Below are 17733 nucleotides of genomic sequence, written 5' to 3' on the forward strand. Positions count from 1 at the left end.
AACGTGCTTGGCATGTTAAAGGGGCAGCGAGGCCAGTGTTGGTGAAAGGCAGTGAGCAAGGATGAGAGTGAAAGGGAATGAGATAGGAGAGGTGGCCTGGAGCCAGATCATGCAGAACCTCAGTCACAGATATTTCTGAGCACCTATTATGTGCCTGGCACTATTCTGGGTACCAGTTTATATCAGGAGTTTATATTCTAGCAGGGCCAAACAGATAATAAGCAATATCATAAGCAAGTGGATTATATAATATGTTAGAAGGTGATAAGAATTATGGAAAACATTAAACGGGAAAAAAAAGAGAAAAAATTAAACAGAATAAAGAGATTGGAAGCGCTGGGCTAGGGAAGATTGCAATTTTCAATAGGGTGTTTGGTAGATACAAAAATGGCCCCCCAAACTGTTCACATCCGAAAACCCAGAACCTGTGAATATGTTACCTTACATGGCAGAAGGGCCTTTGCGGATAGGATTAAATTAAGGATCTTGAACTGAGAGGATTATTCTGGATTATTCACGTGGGCCCAGTGTAATCACAAGGATCATTCAAGGAGGAAGCAAGAGGGTCAGAGTGAGCGAGATGGGACGATGGAAGCAGAGGTTGAGTGATGGGCTTTGAAGACAGAGGAGGGTCCATGAGCTAAGGAGTGAAGGTGGAAAAGGTAAGGAAACAGACTCTTCCCTAGAGCCTCCACCAGGAACACAGCTCCACTGACACCTTGATTTTTAGCCCCGTGAGACCCATTTCAGACTTCCTGATTAATTGCATTGTGTTTTCCTGCTTCTTTGAATACCCAGTGAGCTTTTTTTTAAAAAAAAAGATTTATTATTTATTTATTTTTGGCCGCGTCCGGTCTTAGTTGTAGCACGTGGGATCTTTGTTGAGGCATGTGGGATCTTTAATTGTGGCGCGTGGGCTTCTCTCTAGTTGTGGCGCGCGGGTTTTCTCTTCTCTAGTTGTGGCACTCAGGCTCCAGGGCACGTGGGCTCTGAAGTTTGCGGCACGCGGGCTCAAGTTGAGGCGCGCGAACTCAGTAGTTGTGGCACGCGAGCTCAGTAGTTGTGGCACGCAGGCTCCGTAGTTGTGGCACGTGGGCTGAGTAGTTGTGGCTCGCGGTCTCTAGAGAGCAGGCTCAGTAGTTGTGGCGCAAGGGTTTATTTGCTCCGTGGCATGTGGGATCATCCCGGACCAGGGCTGAAACCCACGTCCCCTGCATTGGCAGGCGGATTCTTATCCACTGCGCCACCAGGGAAGTCCCATACCCTGTTTTTTTTTTTTTTTTTCACAATGTTTTTATTTTTATTCAACTATAAGCAAACAGCAGAATTAACACAACATTCAGCAACTAGAGACCAGCTTTTCTTACACCGAAGAGTGATCAATTTAACAGGCACAGACTTTCGGATTTCTGATGACCTCTCACGCAGCCCTGCAGCTCATCTAGATGGCCAAGCTTTAACAGCAACTCTCTCCCTATTGCTTTTTTCAGTATTGCTCTTTAAAGGAGCCAGAACAGCACACTGACACCCGATAACCAGCCTGCGATGTATCACATGGGGGGCTAGCGGACGTGCCGGCCCCTGGTTGTCTTAGGGAGAGACAGGGCCATGAAAACACATGCCAGAAGATGCCATCACAGACAATCCTGGGCTCGGGCTCACAAAGGCAGAGGCAATCAACCTTTTCTTTTTTTCAACCTCCCTTAAAGATTCTTTGATGCTCTTTTCTAATACTGCAGACCTGGTCTTTTTACCAGAATGTTTTTCTTCTTTAATGTCTGGGTTGTTATTCTTATATTAACATTTTGATGACCCCATCCTAGTACCAAAATATCCCCCAACAAAACGGAGTTCAAATTTGATCAAAACATAAACCCCCTAGAATTACAGAGGACAGGCAGAAGGAAAAGTCACCCTAAACCTAAATCTGACCGCTCAGGGATCAGGCAGGGGGAAGGGGAGAAATCTACATGCATCACTAAACTGAAACACTGCTTGGGAACTCTGGGACCGTGTCCATCTCCTGGCTTTCCTCTACTTCCCAGACAGCTGCTCATACAGTTTGGGCACATAGTCATCCCATTCGGCCTGGTAACACGTGCCGGCCACTGGAGCCCCGAGCTCGTACTTTTTGCGGAAATTCGTCACCTTGAATTTGCCACGGTGGTCTCCAGATCGGTTGCTGAGAATGGGCTCATCACACTTCAGTGGCCTGTCCTGCTCGTAAACCAGCCAGATGTAGCGGTGAAGGCCTGTGCCCTTGGGAGGCCAGAGCCCACATGATAAGAGAGGACCGTGCCACTGCTGGTGTCGTTGCCCTTCATGTTGACCACCAGGAAATGGTGCCATTCCCTGTATTTGGGGTCTTTCCTGCTGGGAGCATCCGGGTCTGTCAAGACCAAGGTATACAGTTTACCTGGATCAAGGTCATCCAATGCAATGCTGGTGGGCCGGTTCTTAACCTGGGTGGGTGTCAGCACTTTGCCCAGCTCGTCAACCTCCACCCCGCCGTATTTGACCTGCAGCGGGTGCTGCGGCCTCTCGTCCACTTCCTGCAGGTTCAAAGGCCCGGACCACTTGCTGAGGTCCACCGGCATCGCGAAGCCGAGAGGATCGGACAGCAGGGAAAGCTGCGGGAGGACTCACGCAGGGTGACAGCCCACACTCCCAGCAGTCTGCCCATACCCTGTTTTTAATAATGGAAATTTAGTTGTCTTGCCCTATAAGAAGGCTACTGAAGGAATGTCAACTCTGAGATTCCAATATCCCCTCATGAGACCATCTTTCCCCACTAGTGGCCAATAGCAGGCTAATAATTACCTCTCAAAAGAGGCATACCTGTCAGCAGTGGGGCAAGTCCCTCAGTCCAAAACCCTAAGGGGTGGCCCACATGGCAGCATTTCATTGCCAAAGGCACTGCCCTTCTGGGAGGCTGGATTTGGGCAGGGGGAGCCCTTGCTCCTGGGGTTCCAAGGGTGTTCACTGGACAAACCTGCTTGTCTACCTCACTCCACATTATCTTTTTTTCATACGTGTGCTTGCGAAATGTGTATTGATGGGGAATTCCCTGGCCGTCCAGTGGTTAGGACTCTGTACTTTCACTGCCGAGGGCCTGGGTTCAATCTCTGGTCAGGGAACTAAGATCCCAAAAGCAGCGGCACAGCCAAAAAAAGAAAAAAGAAAGTGTATTGATGTGTGCATATGCTTCTAATCTATGTAATTGCAATTTTATTATGTATCCTACTCTACGTGTCCCTCAATACTGTAAGGTAAAGCTCTATCCACGTTGCTCTGTGCATATTTCATCCCATCTTCTCATTGCCCACAGGACCCCCTGGTGTGTGTTCCTTGAAGTTTAACTGCCCACGCCCCCAAGGTGAAACCCAGGGCAGCCGGCTGCACCCAGCGCCAACTGCCACAAGTAATGCTCAGCGGACATCCTTAGGCACCACCCCTTACGGACCCATGTGAGAATTTCAAGGGGATGCCACCTAGGAGCATAATTTCTGGGAAGGAGGGAGGTGCATATCGCCCTCCAGAATGGCCTCCCAGGCCACTCCTACCCCCAGTGCATGAGAGTTCCTGGGTCTCTACATCCCCTCCACCACTTGACATGATCCAGCTTTCTAATTTTTGTCTGCCTACTAGGTGCTAAGTGACTGCTCATTGTTTTTTCCCCACTTTTTATTATGAAAAATTTCACATGTATAGAAAATCTGAAGGGAATTTTGCCACGAACACTCATTTTCTGGCTGTTTTTACTTCCATTTTTCTGAGTACTAATGATTTTGAACTCATTTTCATATGCTTGACAGTTTTTTAGTCTTCTGACATTTAAGTGCTCACATCCTTTGCTCACCCTATTTTTTGGGGAGGGAGGAGGTGGTTGTAGTGTTCTTTTTTTAAAATATAAATTTATTTATTTATTTGGCTGCGTTGGGTCTTTGTTGCTGCACGCGGGCTTTCTCTAGTTGCGGTGAGCGGGGGCTACTCTTCGTCACGGTGCACGGGCTTCTCATTGCGGTGGCTTCTCCTGCTGCGGAGCACGGGCTCTAGACGCGCAGGCTTCAGTAGTTGTGGCACGTGGGTTTAGCTGCTCTGCGGCATGTGGGATCTTCCTGGACCAAGGCTCGAACCCGTGTCCCCTGCTTTGGCAGGCGGACTCTTAACCACTGTGCCACCAGGGAAGTCCCTTTTTCTTTTTCTTTAAAAAAAATTTTGTTATTTATTTGTCTGCGCCGGGTCTTAGTTGCAGCACGTGGAACCTTTAGTTGCAGCATGCAGATCTTTTAGTTGCGGCATGTGGGATCTTCGTTGTGGCATGTGGAATCTTTAGTTGCAGCATGCATGTGGGATCTAGTTCTCTGATCAGGGATCAAACCCGGGCCCTCTGCATTGGGAGTATGGAGTCTTAACCACTGGACCACCAGGAAAGTCCCTGTTGTGTTCATTTTTAAGGGTTCTTTGAATATTCTTATTATTAATCCTTTGTCAGTTTCAGACATGGTACCTTTCATTTACCTGTCTATTAGTTTTGTTCATAGTTCCTTCATTAAACAGAATCCTCGGAAATTTATTTTGGAGATTTCCAAGCATACAGAAAGCAGAGAGACTAGCATAATGATCGCCCACTTAGCCATCACCCAGCTCCAACAATTCTCAGTGCACAGTTATTCTTATTTCAATTATCCTCCTTAAACTTTTATTTTTTTTTGAGATGCAACACTTTCTTTTTCAAAATTTCAAACATACAGAAAAGTTGAAGTAATTGTTCAGTGAACACCCATATACCCATCAGCAGGACTCTACCATTAGCATTTTAATCTACCGGCTTTATCACTCATTTTTCTCTCTATCCATCCCACCACCTACCCATCACATTTTTTTTAATGCATTTCAAAGTAAGTTCCACACTCTTCCACTAAACATTTCAGCAAGTGTATTAGTATGAGTTGAACTGTGTCCCCCCAAAAAAGATATGTTGAAGTTCTAACTCCTTGCACTTTAGAATGTGACCTTATTTCCAAATAATAAGATGCAGATATAGGGACTTCCCTGGTGGTCCAGCGGTTAAGACTCCGTGCTTCCACTGCAGGGGGCACGGGTTCGACCCCCGATTCCTGGTCAGGGAGCTAGGATCCCACACGCCGTGAGGTGTGGCCAAAAAAAAAAAAAAGATGCAGGTATAATTAGTTAAGAGGAAGTCATGCTGGAAGTTCTTAACTCAAAATGACTGGTGTCCTTATAAGAAGATAGCCACGTGAAGACACAGAGACACACTAAGAGGCCATGTGAAGACAGAGGCAGAGATTGGAGTGATGCAGCCACAAGCCAAGGAGCTCCTGGGACTACCAGAAGCTTGAAAGAGGCAAGGAAGGATCCTCTCCTGGAAGCTTCGAGAGAGCATGGTCAGGCAGACACCTTGATTTCAGACTTCTGGCCTCCAGAATCGTGAGAGAATAAATTTCTGTTGTTTTAAGCCACCCAGTTTGTGGTACTTTGTTATGGCAGCCCTAGGAAACTAATACACATACCGTTACCTAGAGTTCAAGATTTTATTTATTTATTTATTTATTTATTTATTTATTTATTTATTTATGGCTGCGTTGGGTCTTGCTGCACGTGGGCCCTCTCTAGTTGCAGCGAGCGGGGGCCACCCTTCGCTGTGGTGCACGGGCTTCTCATTGCGGTGGCTTCTCTTGTTGTGGAGCACGGGCCTCAGGCGCATGGGCCTCAGCAGTTGCGGTGCACGGGCTCAGCAGTTGTGGCTCGTGGGCTCCAGAGAGCAGCCTCAGCAGCTGTGGAGCACAGGCCCAGTCGCTCCACGGCTCGTGGGATCTTCCCAGACCAGGGCTCAAACCCGTGTCCCCTGTATTGGCAGGAGGACTCTTAACCACTGCACCACCAGGGAAGCCCTATTTACTTTTTTTTAAGGTAAAATTTGTACACAAAGAAATGCAAAATCTTAAGTATGCTATTCAATGGGTTTTGACAAATGCTTATAACTGTGTAATCCCAATCTTTGTTAAGAAATAGAACACACACGAAAAGAAATAGGACATCACTATCATCCAAGAAAATTCCCTTACTTCACTTTAGCTGTAATACTTTAAAACAAACCCTAATTTTTAAGCCACAAAAAACAAACCAACCCTAGCTATGATTATCTATCTCAAATATTTCATGATCTATCTCAAACAAGTAATGACTTTACAAAAATCATAACCACAATGCCATTATCACATCAAAAAAAAAAAAAAAAAAGAACAAAGGACTTCCCTGGCGGTCCAGTGGTTAGGACTCCGTGCTTCCAATGCTGGGGCCGCGGGTTCAATCCCTGGTCGGGGAACTAAGATTTCACATGCCCCGTGGCGCGGCCAAAAAATTTTTAAAAATATAAGAATAAAAAAGATGAACGAGGTGCTGTGTGAATGAAGCTGTTTTATGCTCCGATTTGCCCCTTGTTGCTGCAGAGAACCTCCATGGAGCTTGTTCGGTCAACATGCCTGTGGGTTCTGGCAGGTCTGGCTGTGGGTCTGGGCTTTGGGGCACTGGCCAAGGTTGCCAAGAAGAGCCTCCGTCCCGAGGATCCTTCAGGGAAGAAGGCCGTGCTGGATTCCAGCCCCTTCCTGTCGGAGGCCGACAGGGAGCGCATCGTGCGCGCGCTCTGCAAGGTGCGCGGGGGGCGGCGCTCAAGCTGGGCCAGATGCTGAGCTTCCAGGACGACGCCTTCATCAAACCCCATCTGGCCAAGATCTTCGAGCGGGTCAGGCAGAGCGTGGACTTCATGACACTGAAACAGATGATGAAAACTCTCAACAACGACCTGGGCCCCAACTGCTGGGACAAGCCTCCATCGGGCAGGTGCACCTGGCCCGCGTGAAAGTCGTCCGCGAGGTGGCCATGAAAATCCAGTAGCCCGGGGCTTCTCTGGTGGCGCAGTGGTTAAGAATCCGCCTGCCAATGCAGGGGACACGGGTTCGAGCCCTGGTCCGGGAAGATCCCACATGCTGCGGAGCAACTAAGCCGGTGCGCCAGAACTACTGAGCCTGCACTCTAGAGCCTGCGAGCCACAGCTACTGAAGCCCGCGCACCTAGAGCCCGTGCTCCGCAACAAGAGAAGCCACCACTATGAGAAGCCCGCGCACTGCAACAAAGAGTAGCCCCCGCTCACCGCAACTAGAGAAAGCCCACATGCAGCAACGAAGCCCCAACACAGCCAAAAATAAGAAACAAATAAAATAAATAAATTTATATAAAAAAAGAAAAAAGGTCCAGTAGCCCGGTGTGGCCCAGAGCATCAACTGTGACGTCAACAAGCTCATGGCTGTGCTGAACAGGAGCAACATGCTTCTGGAAGGCTTGTTCCGTGAGCACCTGCTCGACGTGCCGAGGCAGGAGCTGGCCCTCGAGTGCGACTGCCAGCAGGAGGCCGCCTGTGCTGGCAGGTTCAGGGAGCTGCTGAAGGACCACCCCTTCTTCTACACGCCTGAGACTGTGGAGGAGCTCTGAAGCCCCCATGTGCTGACCACGCAGCTGGTGTCTGGCTTCCCCCTTGGCCCAGGCCGAGGGGCTGAGCCAGGAGATCCGGAACAAGATCCGCTACCATATCCTGGTCCTGTGCCTGCAGGAGCAGTTCCAGTTCTGCTTCATGCAGACAGATCCCAACTGGGCCAACTTCTTTGATGGCGCTCAGCAGCACAGGGTGACTATTCTGGACTTCGGGGCAGCTCAGGAACACGAAGGATCCTTCACGGACCGCTACATCCAGATCATCAGGGCTGCTGCTGACCAGGACAGGGAGGCCGTGCTGAAGAACTCCATAGAGATGAAGTTCCTCACTGGCTATGAGGTCAAGGCCGTGGAAGATACCCACTTGGACGCCATCCTCATCCTGGGGGAGGCCTTTGCCTCGGAGGAGCCCTTTGACTTTGGCGCCCAAAGCACCACCGTGAAGATCCACCACCCGATCCCCACCATGCTGAAGCACCGAGGAGACCTACTCCCTGCACAGGAAGCTGGGCGGCTCCTTCCTCACGTGCTCCAAGCTGAAGGCCCCGTTCCCCTGCAAGGCCACGTTCGAGGAGGCCTGCAGCAACTACCGCAGGAGGCAAGCCGCGCAGCATAGCCATGGGCCGGCCGCTCGGCCGGACCCTCCGTCCTGTGCCGCTAAAACTAGTAGGAAGCAGGTGGTGCCCCTGCTCCATTTAAACTTCGTACGGCGCGAGAGGGGTGGCCACTCAGAGCCTGTCGCCAGCGCTTATGCACAGTTTTTATTGCTAAGTGGGTATGGGGTGAGAGGCGCAAGAATGAAAATGCAACCCCACTGCCGTCTGTCAGAATCTGCTTATTGTTTATTCATCCTCTGAAATGACTCTCGATAAAAGGACGATGTTATGTCCTTTTCCTTTTTGTAACAGTGGTTTTTGCTAATGTGAAGGTTAACCAGAAGATGAGAGTTCTCCCTTTGAATCCCTGCCACCAAAAGCAAACAAAACAAAAACAAACAAACAAAAAAACCAGAAAAGCCTTTTTGGATTTTATTGAGCATGTAATATAAGGTTTGTGTGTGTGTGTTTCTAGCCGGAGATTTGTGTTTTCCGCCTTTTCCTGTCTGGCCTGGATCTGGAGCTTGAAATGCTGATCTGAGCATTGCCAAAGAGTACTCCTTCACCAGGAGAGACCCACCCACACTTGCTCTCTGGCTGGTCCTAGAGGTTTTTTTAGTTTTTACTTTTTTATTTTTTTTTTATGTTTGGCTGCATTAGGTCTTCGTTGCTGCTCATGGGCATTCTCTAGTTGCGGCAAGTGGGGCCTACTCTTCATTGCTGTGCATGGGATTCTCATTGTGGTGGCTTCTCTTGTTGCAGAGCACGGGCTCTAGGCTCGCGGGCTTCAGTAGTTGTGGCGCGTGGGCTCAGTAGTTGTGGCTTGCGGGCTCTAGGGCCCAGGCTCAGTAGTTGTGGCTCACGGATTTAATTGCTCCGCAGCATGTGGGATCTTCCCGGAGCACAGCTCGAACCCGTGTCCTCTGCACTGGCAGGCAGATTCTTAACCACTGCGCCACCAGGGAAGCCCTCTTAGAGGTTTTTTGACAACCAGAGGTTTCCAGAGAACTGCTGCCTCCTGTGGGGAAGGGCAGGAGATGCAGAAGGGGAGAGAAAGCCACATGCTCTGTCTCTGGGCTCCAAGACTGGTGTGTGTGGGGCCCTTCCTCCCACTCCAGGCCCCTGGGCCCTTGTGGAAGGAAATGATATGCACTTGTCACCTGGTTGGACCCAAGGGGTCATTTCAGGCTCTGTTAATCTTCATACAGTTCTTGTAATTGTCTGATTTACTTGTTTCAATTTTTTTTAAAAATGCTGAAATAAAAAGAACGATATTTCCTTAATATCTTATAATACACACCCTGTGTTCAAATATCCCAGTTATCTCAGAAATGTCTTTTTAAGTTAGTTTGTTCAAATCAGGATCTATACAAGATCCACATGTTGTGTTTTTAAACTACAGGGATTCTCAACCTGGGGTCCTGGGACCTCCAACTGGTCCAGAGTTCTTGGCGTCTATCACCATTGGTGGGAAAAAACTGACATCTATGTTTTCACTAACCTCTAATGACATTTGATATTTTTGTCAATTATGAATTTTGGCAACAAATCACAATACTATTGCCAGAACCTATGACCTTGTCACCCAAATAAATCACAGATGTTTTATAGCACATTACAGTTGTTGCAGATCTCTTGAAACATTGGTTTTACTCATCACCGCTTAGAAATTATGGTAGTTATTGAATCTGCAGCCAGATCTTATTCTTTAATGTACTAATAAAGAAGCACATATATTACTATATCACAATTATTATTTTTTTTACTAACTGTATGTTAATGCAATGAGTTTCCTCTGTAACCCTCTGGATTTTATGCTTTTATAAACTTGATTCTGAAAAGAGCCCCATGGGCTTTGCTAGATGCTCAGGCACATACAGGTCTCCGGCATGCAAAAGCTTAAAACAACACTCGCTAACAAGCCCTTTGTCTTTAAAGCCAATTATTTGTTGAAAAACCCAGGTCATGCAACCCCATTTTTTAAAAAAAGCTAATTAATTAATTTATTTTGGGCTGCATTTGGGTCTTCATTGCTTTGCGCGGGCTTTCTCTAGTTGCGGCGAGCAGGGGCTACTCTTTATTGCGGTGGGTGGGCTTCTCACTGCAGTGGCTTCTCTTGTTGCAGAGCACGGGCTCTAGGAGCACGGGCTTCAGTAGTTGTGGCACACGGGCTTAGTTGCTCCGCAGCATGTGGGATCTTCCCAGACCAGGGCTCGAACCCGTGTCCCCTGCACTGGCAGGCGGATTCTTAACCACTGCGCCACCAGGGAAGTCCACCACACTTTCTTCTATTAACTTTATAGATTTACCTTTCACATGTCGGTCTTTGATGGAGCTGGAGCGGCAGATGTCGTTCCCAGAGCTGACCGCCCATCCAGTAGAAGCCAAGTCCCCTTTTCCAGTTAGGGATGCCCCCTGAGAGGGGACAGGGTGGGTGCTGGGGTCACTATGGCCGTGGGGATCACGGTCTCTTACATTTTCCACCTGGCTCACCACTCACTCCTAACACAATCCTCACATCCAGGTAGATGCTCCTTCGACCTCCCCCAGCCTCCTCATGCCCCCACCGCCTCTCTGCCAGGGATCTGGTCCTCTGCCCAACCCCGGCCCCTCCAGCGACCTTGGCCCTCGTCATGCCCATGCCCGATACACACAGCCCCTCCAATCTCAGTTTCATGCTTCTCGCTCTCTATCCGCCTTCTCCTCTCTCCCAGCTCCCTCCCTCCAATCCCCCAACCCTGCCAGGACCTACGGCCCCATCGATGCCCCTCCCCTTTCACTGTCCTTCAGCCCTGCAAGTCTGTGGTCACTCACCAAAGTGGCTCCCTTGGATCCCACCCCCCCCCCAACTCCCTCTCTTTATTATTCTCACTTGGGAAACCCCCAATCTGGCTAAATCAAACTTGGCCTCTACTCCATGCCTCTGTCCTCTTTCAAGAGCTCAAAACTTTGAGTTCCTGACCGGCCCCTCAAGGGGTCTTCGGTGCATCCTCTCTCTTTTCCCCCATCTCTGCTCCCAGCTCATTTCACTGAAGCCGTAGGAGAGAATGTCCTCAATCTCCCACCTCCTGGCGTCTGCTCCACACATCTCCTCCTCCTCCTGATACAGATCAAGCCTCACTAAGGCTGACCCCTACTTGGGGACTCGCTTGTTTCCTCTTGTCTCCATCACTGCTCCAGCAATGCTCCCCTCTCCCCTGCGTCGTCACCTTCCTGATCATTCCCGCTGGCATACAGATGTATTGTAACTCCTTCCATCTTAACACAAGACAGAAGATAAAACTCTTTGACCTTCTCCAGCCACAGCCCTGTTTCTTGGTTCCCCTTTACAGCAAAATTTCTCACCAGAGATGTCTCCAGTTCTCTTCTACACTCTTTCCAATCAAATGTTCACATTCTACTCCTCCTCCACCCCTGCTCCGTGGAAGTGCTCGTGTCAGGGTCCCCCTGGTCCTAATCTAAGTCACATTTCAGTTGTCGTCTTACTTGACCCGTCAGCCCTCATCGTTCCCTGTCTCCTTTGCTCCTGAGACACCGGCCATCCTCTCCTGGTCTTCTCTAGCCTCCCTGCCGGCTCCCTCTCAGTGGCCCCCCTGGTTCCTCTTTACCTTCTGGATCCGTACTGATGGTCACCTCTAGGTCTCCACCTTGGTCCTCTTCTCTCCCTGGAGAGCTCATCCAGTCTCACTTTATGCACCCAAATTTCTCTCTTTAACCCAACCTCTGGACTTACCCAGCAGCACCCCCTTGGATGCCTGATGTACGTCTCAAACTCAAGGCTTCTGCTTCTGAAGCTGAGCTCCTGGGCTCTCCCAAACCTGCCCCTCTGGCGGCCGCCCCATCTCGGTGATGGCGCCTCCATCCCTCCAGCTGCTCAGGCCACGGGCCTTCGAGTCCTCCTTGACACTCCACAGACTCTTTCCCTCGTGCTCCATAAATTATCCATTGGCAAATTCTGCCCACTCTGCTGTAGTAGGCAAAATGATGGCGCCCCAAAGCTACCGGTTCTAATCCCTCATAGGGAAAAGAGTCTTTGCAGATGTGATGAAGTTAAGGATCTTGAGATGGGAAGAACATCTTGGATTATCCAGGTGGGCCCTAAATACCATCACTTATAAGTATCCTTACAGGACAAAAGCAGAGGGAGAGAAGCACACACACAGAGGAGGAGGTGATGTGAGGATGGAACCTTGAAGATTGGAGTGATGAGGCCACAAGCCGCGGCGCATCAACAGCCGCCAGAAGCTGGAAGAGGCAAAGAATGGATGTTCCCTTACAGCCTCCAGAGGGCGTGCGGCCCTGCTGACACCTTGCTTGCAACTCAGTGATGCTGATTTCTGACTTCTGGCCTCCAGAACTGTGAGAGCATAAATTTCTGGGGGCTTTTTGTTTTGTTTTGTTTTTAAATTTTTATTGGAGTATAGTTGATTTAAAATGTTGTGTTAGGGCTTCCCTGGTGGCGCAGTGGTTGAGAGTCTGCCTGCTGATGCAGGGGACGTGGGTTCAAGCCCTGGTCCGGGAAGATCCCACATGCCGCGGAGCAACTGGGCCCGTGAGCCACAACTACTGAGCCTGCGTGTCTGGAGCTTGTGCTCCGCAACAAGAGAGGCCGCGAGAGTGAGAGGCCCGCGCACCGCGATGAAGAGTGGCCCCCGCTCACCGCAGCTGGAGAAAGCCCTCGCACAGAAACTAAGACTCAACACAGCCAAAAATAAATAAATAAATTAAAAAAAAAATGTTGTGTTAGTTTCTACTGTACAGCAAAGTGAATCAGTTATACATACACATATATCTACTCCTTTTTAGATTCTTTTCCCATATAGGCCATTAAGAGTATTGAATAGAGTTCCCTGTGCTATACAGTAGGTCCTTACTAGTTATCTATTTTATACATAGTAGTATGTATATGTCAATCCCAATCTCCCAATTTTTCCCTCCTCCCCTTTTCCCCCTGCTAAACATAAGTTTGTTTTCTACATCTGTGACTCTATTTCTGTTTTGTAAATTTGTTCATTTGTACCATTTTTTTTTATTCCACATATAAGTGATATCATATGATATATTTGTTTTTCTCTCTCTGACTTCACTCAGTATGGCAATCTCTAGGTCCATCCACGTTGCTGCAAATGACATTATTTCGTTCTTTTTTATGGCTGAGTAATATTTCATTGTATGTATGTACCACATCTTCTTTATCCATTCCTCTGTCGAATTTCTGTTGTTTTAAGCTGACAAGTTCATGGTCATTTGTTACAGCAGCTGCATTCTGTTGCCTCTCATCACCTTCTTGCCCGACCCTGGCCCCATCCTCCCACCCCAGCCATCTCAGCCCCCTCCCAGGTCTCCTGCCTCCTACCTTGTCCCCACAGTCTGGTCCACACTTGCAACCATGAGGATCTTTCTAAACAGAAGGAGATGGGGACTTCCCTGGTGGTTCAGTGGTTAAGAATCTGCCTTCCAATGCAGGGGACACAGGTTCGATCCCTGGTCCCACATGCCACGGGACAACTAAGCCCACGTGCCACAACTAGAGAGAAGCCCGCGCGCCACATGCCGCAACGAAGATCCCGTGTGCTGCAACTAAGACCCAACGCAGCCAAATATATAAATAAATAAATATTAAAAAAAAAAAAACTGAAGGAGATCATGCTGAAAACGATCCACTGTCTCCCCCCTACCCTCAGAATCAAACCCAAACTCCTTACCCTAGGTTTTATGGTCCTACCTGACATGGTCTCACCTTATCCCCGGTCTCAGGATTGTTGCGAGGGTCACGTGAGTGTACACGTTAGCGCAGTGCCCAGCAGAGGTAAGAGTGCCCATCAGGGCAGCACAGAGGGTGCTTTGGGTCAGCAAACCTGAGACCAAGTCCAGACTTCATGATTTCTTTGTGATCTCCAGGCAGGGACCACACCTCTCTGGGCTGTTGAGATTATGTATGTAAAACCCTCAGCCCGGGCGTGGCACACAGTAAGTGTTCTAGTATTGTGTGTTAAAGTGTGCCAAGCGCTAAGAGCTCTACATGGACCCAAAGCATCCTCACCACGAACCTGTGATGTTGGAACCATTACTCCCATTTTGCAGATGAGAAAACCAAAGTACCAAAAAGTTCCAGCAGAGCTCCTGGGGAAACAGGAAGTTGGTCTGCGGAGTCCACACTCCACCACCGACTCTAAGGCCTCTGTTGCAAACCCATACCCTCACCCCTCCCCACCTGAGAGCTTGAGAACCATCCCTTCAATTGCATTTTGTTTCTTCTTTCTGCCTTTGTGCCCAAACACAAACCATGATTCTCAGGGCTTTGCAGTCATTAGAAAGACTTGGGGGCTGCCTTCTGAGACCAGGGATTCTGGAATCTGCCTTCAGGGACTATGGATCCCTGGGACTGGGGGGCGGGAGGGTGGGTAGGGATGGCATTTTCATGGAGGGCCTGAGGAGATTCTGACACAGGAAGTCAGCAACCCCCCTCGGAGTAGCACAGGGAGGTGGTCTGTGGTTTAGCTTCTGAGTGAGACCGGGATTCAAATCCCAGCTCTCCCCGCCATGATCGGTGGGGACTTTTGGCGAGGGTATTGTCTATATGAGCCCAAGTTGCCTTGTCTGACTCTGAGGTGAAGAGTCCTGCTTCCTAAGTGCGGTCTGTATGATAGTGACATAAGACCTGTAAAAAGCTCAGGAGCCGTCTTGACACACAGGAGGAGCTAAGTCAATGGGACCTTTTGTATTGCTGTTATTATTATTAGTTGTTATTGTTGTTGCCCTGGTATTGTGTGGCCGCCTCCCCCAGCCTCACGTCCTCTGTACCTCAGCATCCTCGTCTGGGTAGGAGACTTCTGAGGGCCATGTCTGAACACCCCAAGGGCAGCTTAGGGGAGGGCTGTATCCTCTGAAGAATGGCGAGGAAGAGAGGGATCAGGGGGGCTTAGCCAGTGTCTCCCTTGGAGGCCCAAGCTGGGCCCTCAGGGGTCTGGGACAGAGAGGGTCTCCTATTGATTCCACAGGAGCCTCTGGGGGGAGGGGCTCAGACCGTGGTGACCAGGTCCTGGGCAGGGTCTGAGGCTCATAGTGGGGGGACCAGTGTCTCCACTGGCTGGTCCCACTGGCCCCACAATGTCCCTCCAGGATCCGAGGCTTCACGAACAGTCTGTCTGGACAAAGACTGAGGCCACAGTGCCCTCTGGTGGCCAAACCTTTGCGTTCCAGGTTAGGAGACGAGAACAAATTTTGGGAATTGTTTATTCCCAAGACTTGGGTGACAGGTAGATCAGACGTCAGAGCCCCAAGAGGTCAGAACAGGGACTCGCCCTGTGTCTGGAGAGGTCAGGGGTTCAGGACTTGAAAAGACTCCCCTGGAACTTCCTTCAAGGAGCCCTCCCTGACCCCCAGCCTGGGTTAGGAGCCTCCTCTGGGCTCCCATAGCCCCGTGTACCTCCTCTATCCCAGCCATGCCATCTGCCCTGGCTTCCCCCACCCTTGGCTGTCATCGTGTGGTGGTGGGTCTGTTACCCCACTGACTGTGAGCTTACGGCTCTGCCTGGGGCAGAGCCATCAGACACATCATTGCTGTGCCCCCAGCATGCCCACACAGGGCTGGGGACAATGATACTCTATAGAAATGAGTGAATATGCCTCTTAACCTCTCCCTTCTCTTTGCCTTGAAGCTTTAGCTCCAGACCCTCTGCTGGGAAGGTTTCCTTAATACAACAACCCCGCCACCCCCCCACCCCGCCGAGTCCCCTTCAGATGGTCCAAGTGTGTGGGAGGGCACAGCCTGGAGCCCACATGACTCTCTCTCCCTGCTGCTTGCACTCTGCAGAGCCAGGCAATGGGGAGAGACATGGAGGATAATGACTAATTGATTCATTTATTTATTCAACAAATAATTGTTGAGCACCTGCTATTTTTCAGGCCCTGTTCTAGGCACTGGGGAGACAGCAGTGGAATGAACAGCAATCCCTGCCTCATAGAGCTGGTAGTCAAAGGAGTGGAGACAGGCACTCAATCAAGTAACTAAATAGGTCTAGAACATGATGACGAGTTATGGTAAGTGTTGGGAGAAGGAGAAAGCTTTTAAGAGGAAAGAGAGATTCTGGGGGATGCCATTTTAGCTGAGGTTGTCTCTGAGAAGGTGACATTCAGAAACCTGAATAAAGTGAGAGTTGGAGCCATGCAGGTGTCTGGGGGAGGAGCATTCTAGGCAGTGAGAACAGCAAGTGCAAAGGTCCTGTGGCTGAAGTGGGACTGGAACGTTTCAGGAACAGGGAGGAGGCCAGTGCGGCTGGAGCAAAGTTAGCCAAGGGAAGGAAGAAGGGCGATGAGATCAGAAGTGTGATGGGGGTTGGGAACGGGTTTGAGTAGGGCCTAGAGGGCATAGTGAGGACTTCGAATTTTATTCTAAAAATGTGAACGAAGGGACGTCCCTGGTGGTGCAGTGGTTAAGACTCTGTGCTCCCAATGCAGGGGACCTGGGTTTGACCCCTGGTCAGGGAACTAGATCCCCCATGCATGCCGCAACTAAGAATTCTCATGTCACCACTAAAGAGCCCTCGAGCTGCAACTAAGCAGCCCGCCTGCTGCAACTAAGAACCGGAGCAACCAAATAAATAAATAAATATATTTTTAAAAAGTGTGAAAGAAGCCACTGGAGGTTTTGAGCCAGAGCGCATGTGTGATGCCAGCTGTTTTAAGCAGCTCACTCTGGCTGCCCTGGAGAGAATAGAAATGGACTGTCCATGGGGGAGCAAAAGGGGAGCAGTACCAGGATGGAGGCTGTGAAGGGAGAAGAGTGGGTGGATTCTGGATCTATTCTGTGAATGTGGAGATAACAGCATTTGCTGATGGGTTTGGGGTGTGTGTGAAAATGAAGAGTCAAGGATGACTGATTGCACTTAGAACAAAATCCATTTTCTTTATAATGGCCTACAAGGCCCTACATGATCTGGATCCTTGCTGTCTCCCTAACATTGTCTCCCTCCCCGCCTCCCCCCACACACTCTGCTCGTTACACTAGCTTTCCCACTGATCTTTGAACTTGCCAAGCTTTTCCTCCTTCCCCTCCCATTGCATGGTGGCAGCTTCTCAGGTCTCAGCTCAAATGTCACCTCCTCAGAGCAGCCACTTTCTTTATAATGCTTATCACTCTCTAAAATGATCAGTTTATTTGTTTGTTTATCATCTTTTTTCCTCCACTAAAAGGTCAGCTCCTTGAGGGCAGCAACTTTGCCTGTTTGTCGCGCTGTATCCCTAGTGTCTAGAAGAGTGCCTGGCACATAGCAGGCACTTAATAAATGAACAAAGGCATTGATTAACCCCTGTGCTTGTTTACAGACTGGCTTACACAGAAGCGACACCCAGACAAGTAGGCAAAGGCAAGAATACACGACAGACCCTGGGGTCATCCACATACCCAGGGGAGACCCAGAAGCCAGGGACCACCTTCTCCTGCGCGCCCGCGGTGCCTGGAGGATGGAGAGCCCGAGCTGGGGATGGAGCACCCCCAGGGAGGGGAAAGGATGCTTTGGGGCGATCCCAGCCCCGCCCTGTATCCCCAGTAGCCAATGGGCGTGCGGTCCTCCCGACGCCCCCTGGGACGTGTAGTCCGGACAGGGGCGCCCTCGGGCGCCGC

General features: G+C 49.8%; 1 long non-coding RNA gene and 2 pseudogenes across 3 annotated transcripts; 1 reads left to right on the forward strand and 2 right to left on the reverse strand.

The window, feature by feature from the left end:
* Positions 1 to 1267: 1267 nt before the first annotated feature.
* On the reverse strand, positions 1268 to 2675 carry LOC309648971 (phosphatidylethanolamine-binding protein 1 pseudogene; annotated as a pseudogene). The gene has a single exon. The product of its transcript is annotated as a phosphatidylethanolamine-binding protein 1 pseudogene (transcript).
* Positions 2676 to 2684: 9 nt separating this feature from the next.
* LOC309648972 (atypical kinase COQ8A, mitochondrial-like) lies at positions 2685 to 8369 on the forward strand (annotated as a pseudogene). Its single transcript has 2 exons — positions 2685 to 6914; positions 7279 to 8369. The product of its transcript is annotated as an atypical kinase COQ8A, mitochondrial-like (transcript).
* Positions 7266 to 17675, reverse strand: LOC309648973. Its single transcript, XR_014256886.1, has 2 exons — positions 12863 to 17675; positions 7266 to 12561 (listed from the first exon to the last, which is right to left on the reverse strand). It is a non-coding gene; the product is annotated as an uncharacterized lncRNA (long non-coding RNA).
* Positions 17676 to 17733: the final 58 nt, after the last annotated feature.

The sequence above is a fragment of the Balaenoptera physalus genome (assembly GCF_965194825.1).
Source record: "Balaenoptera physalus genome assembly, chromosome: 19".
NCBI lineage: Eukaryota > Metazoa > Chordata > Mammalia > Artiodactyla > Balaenopteridae > Balaenoptera > Balaenoptera physalus.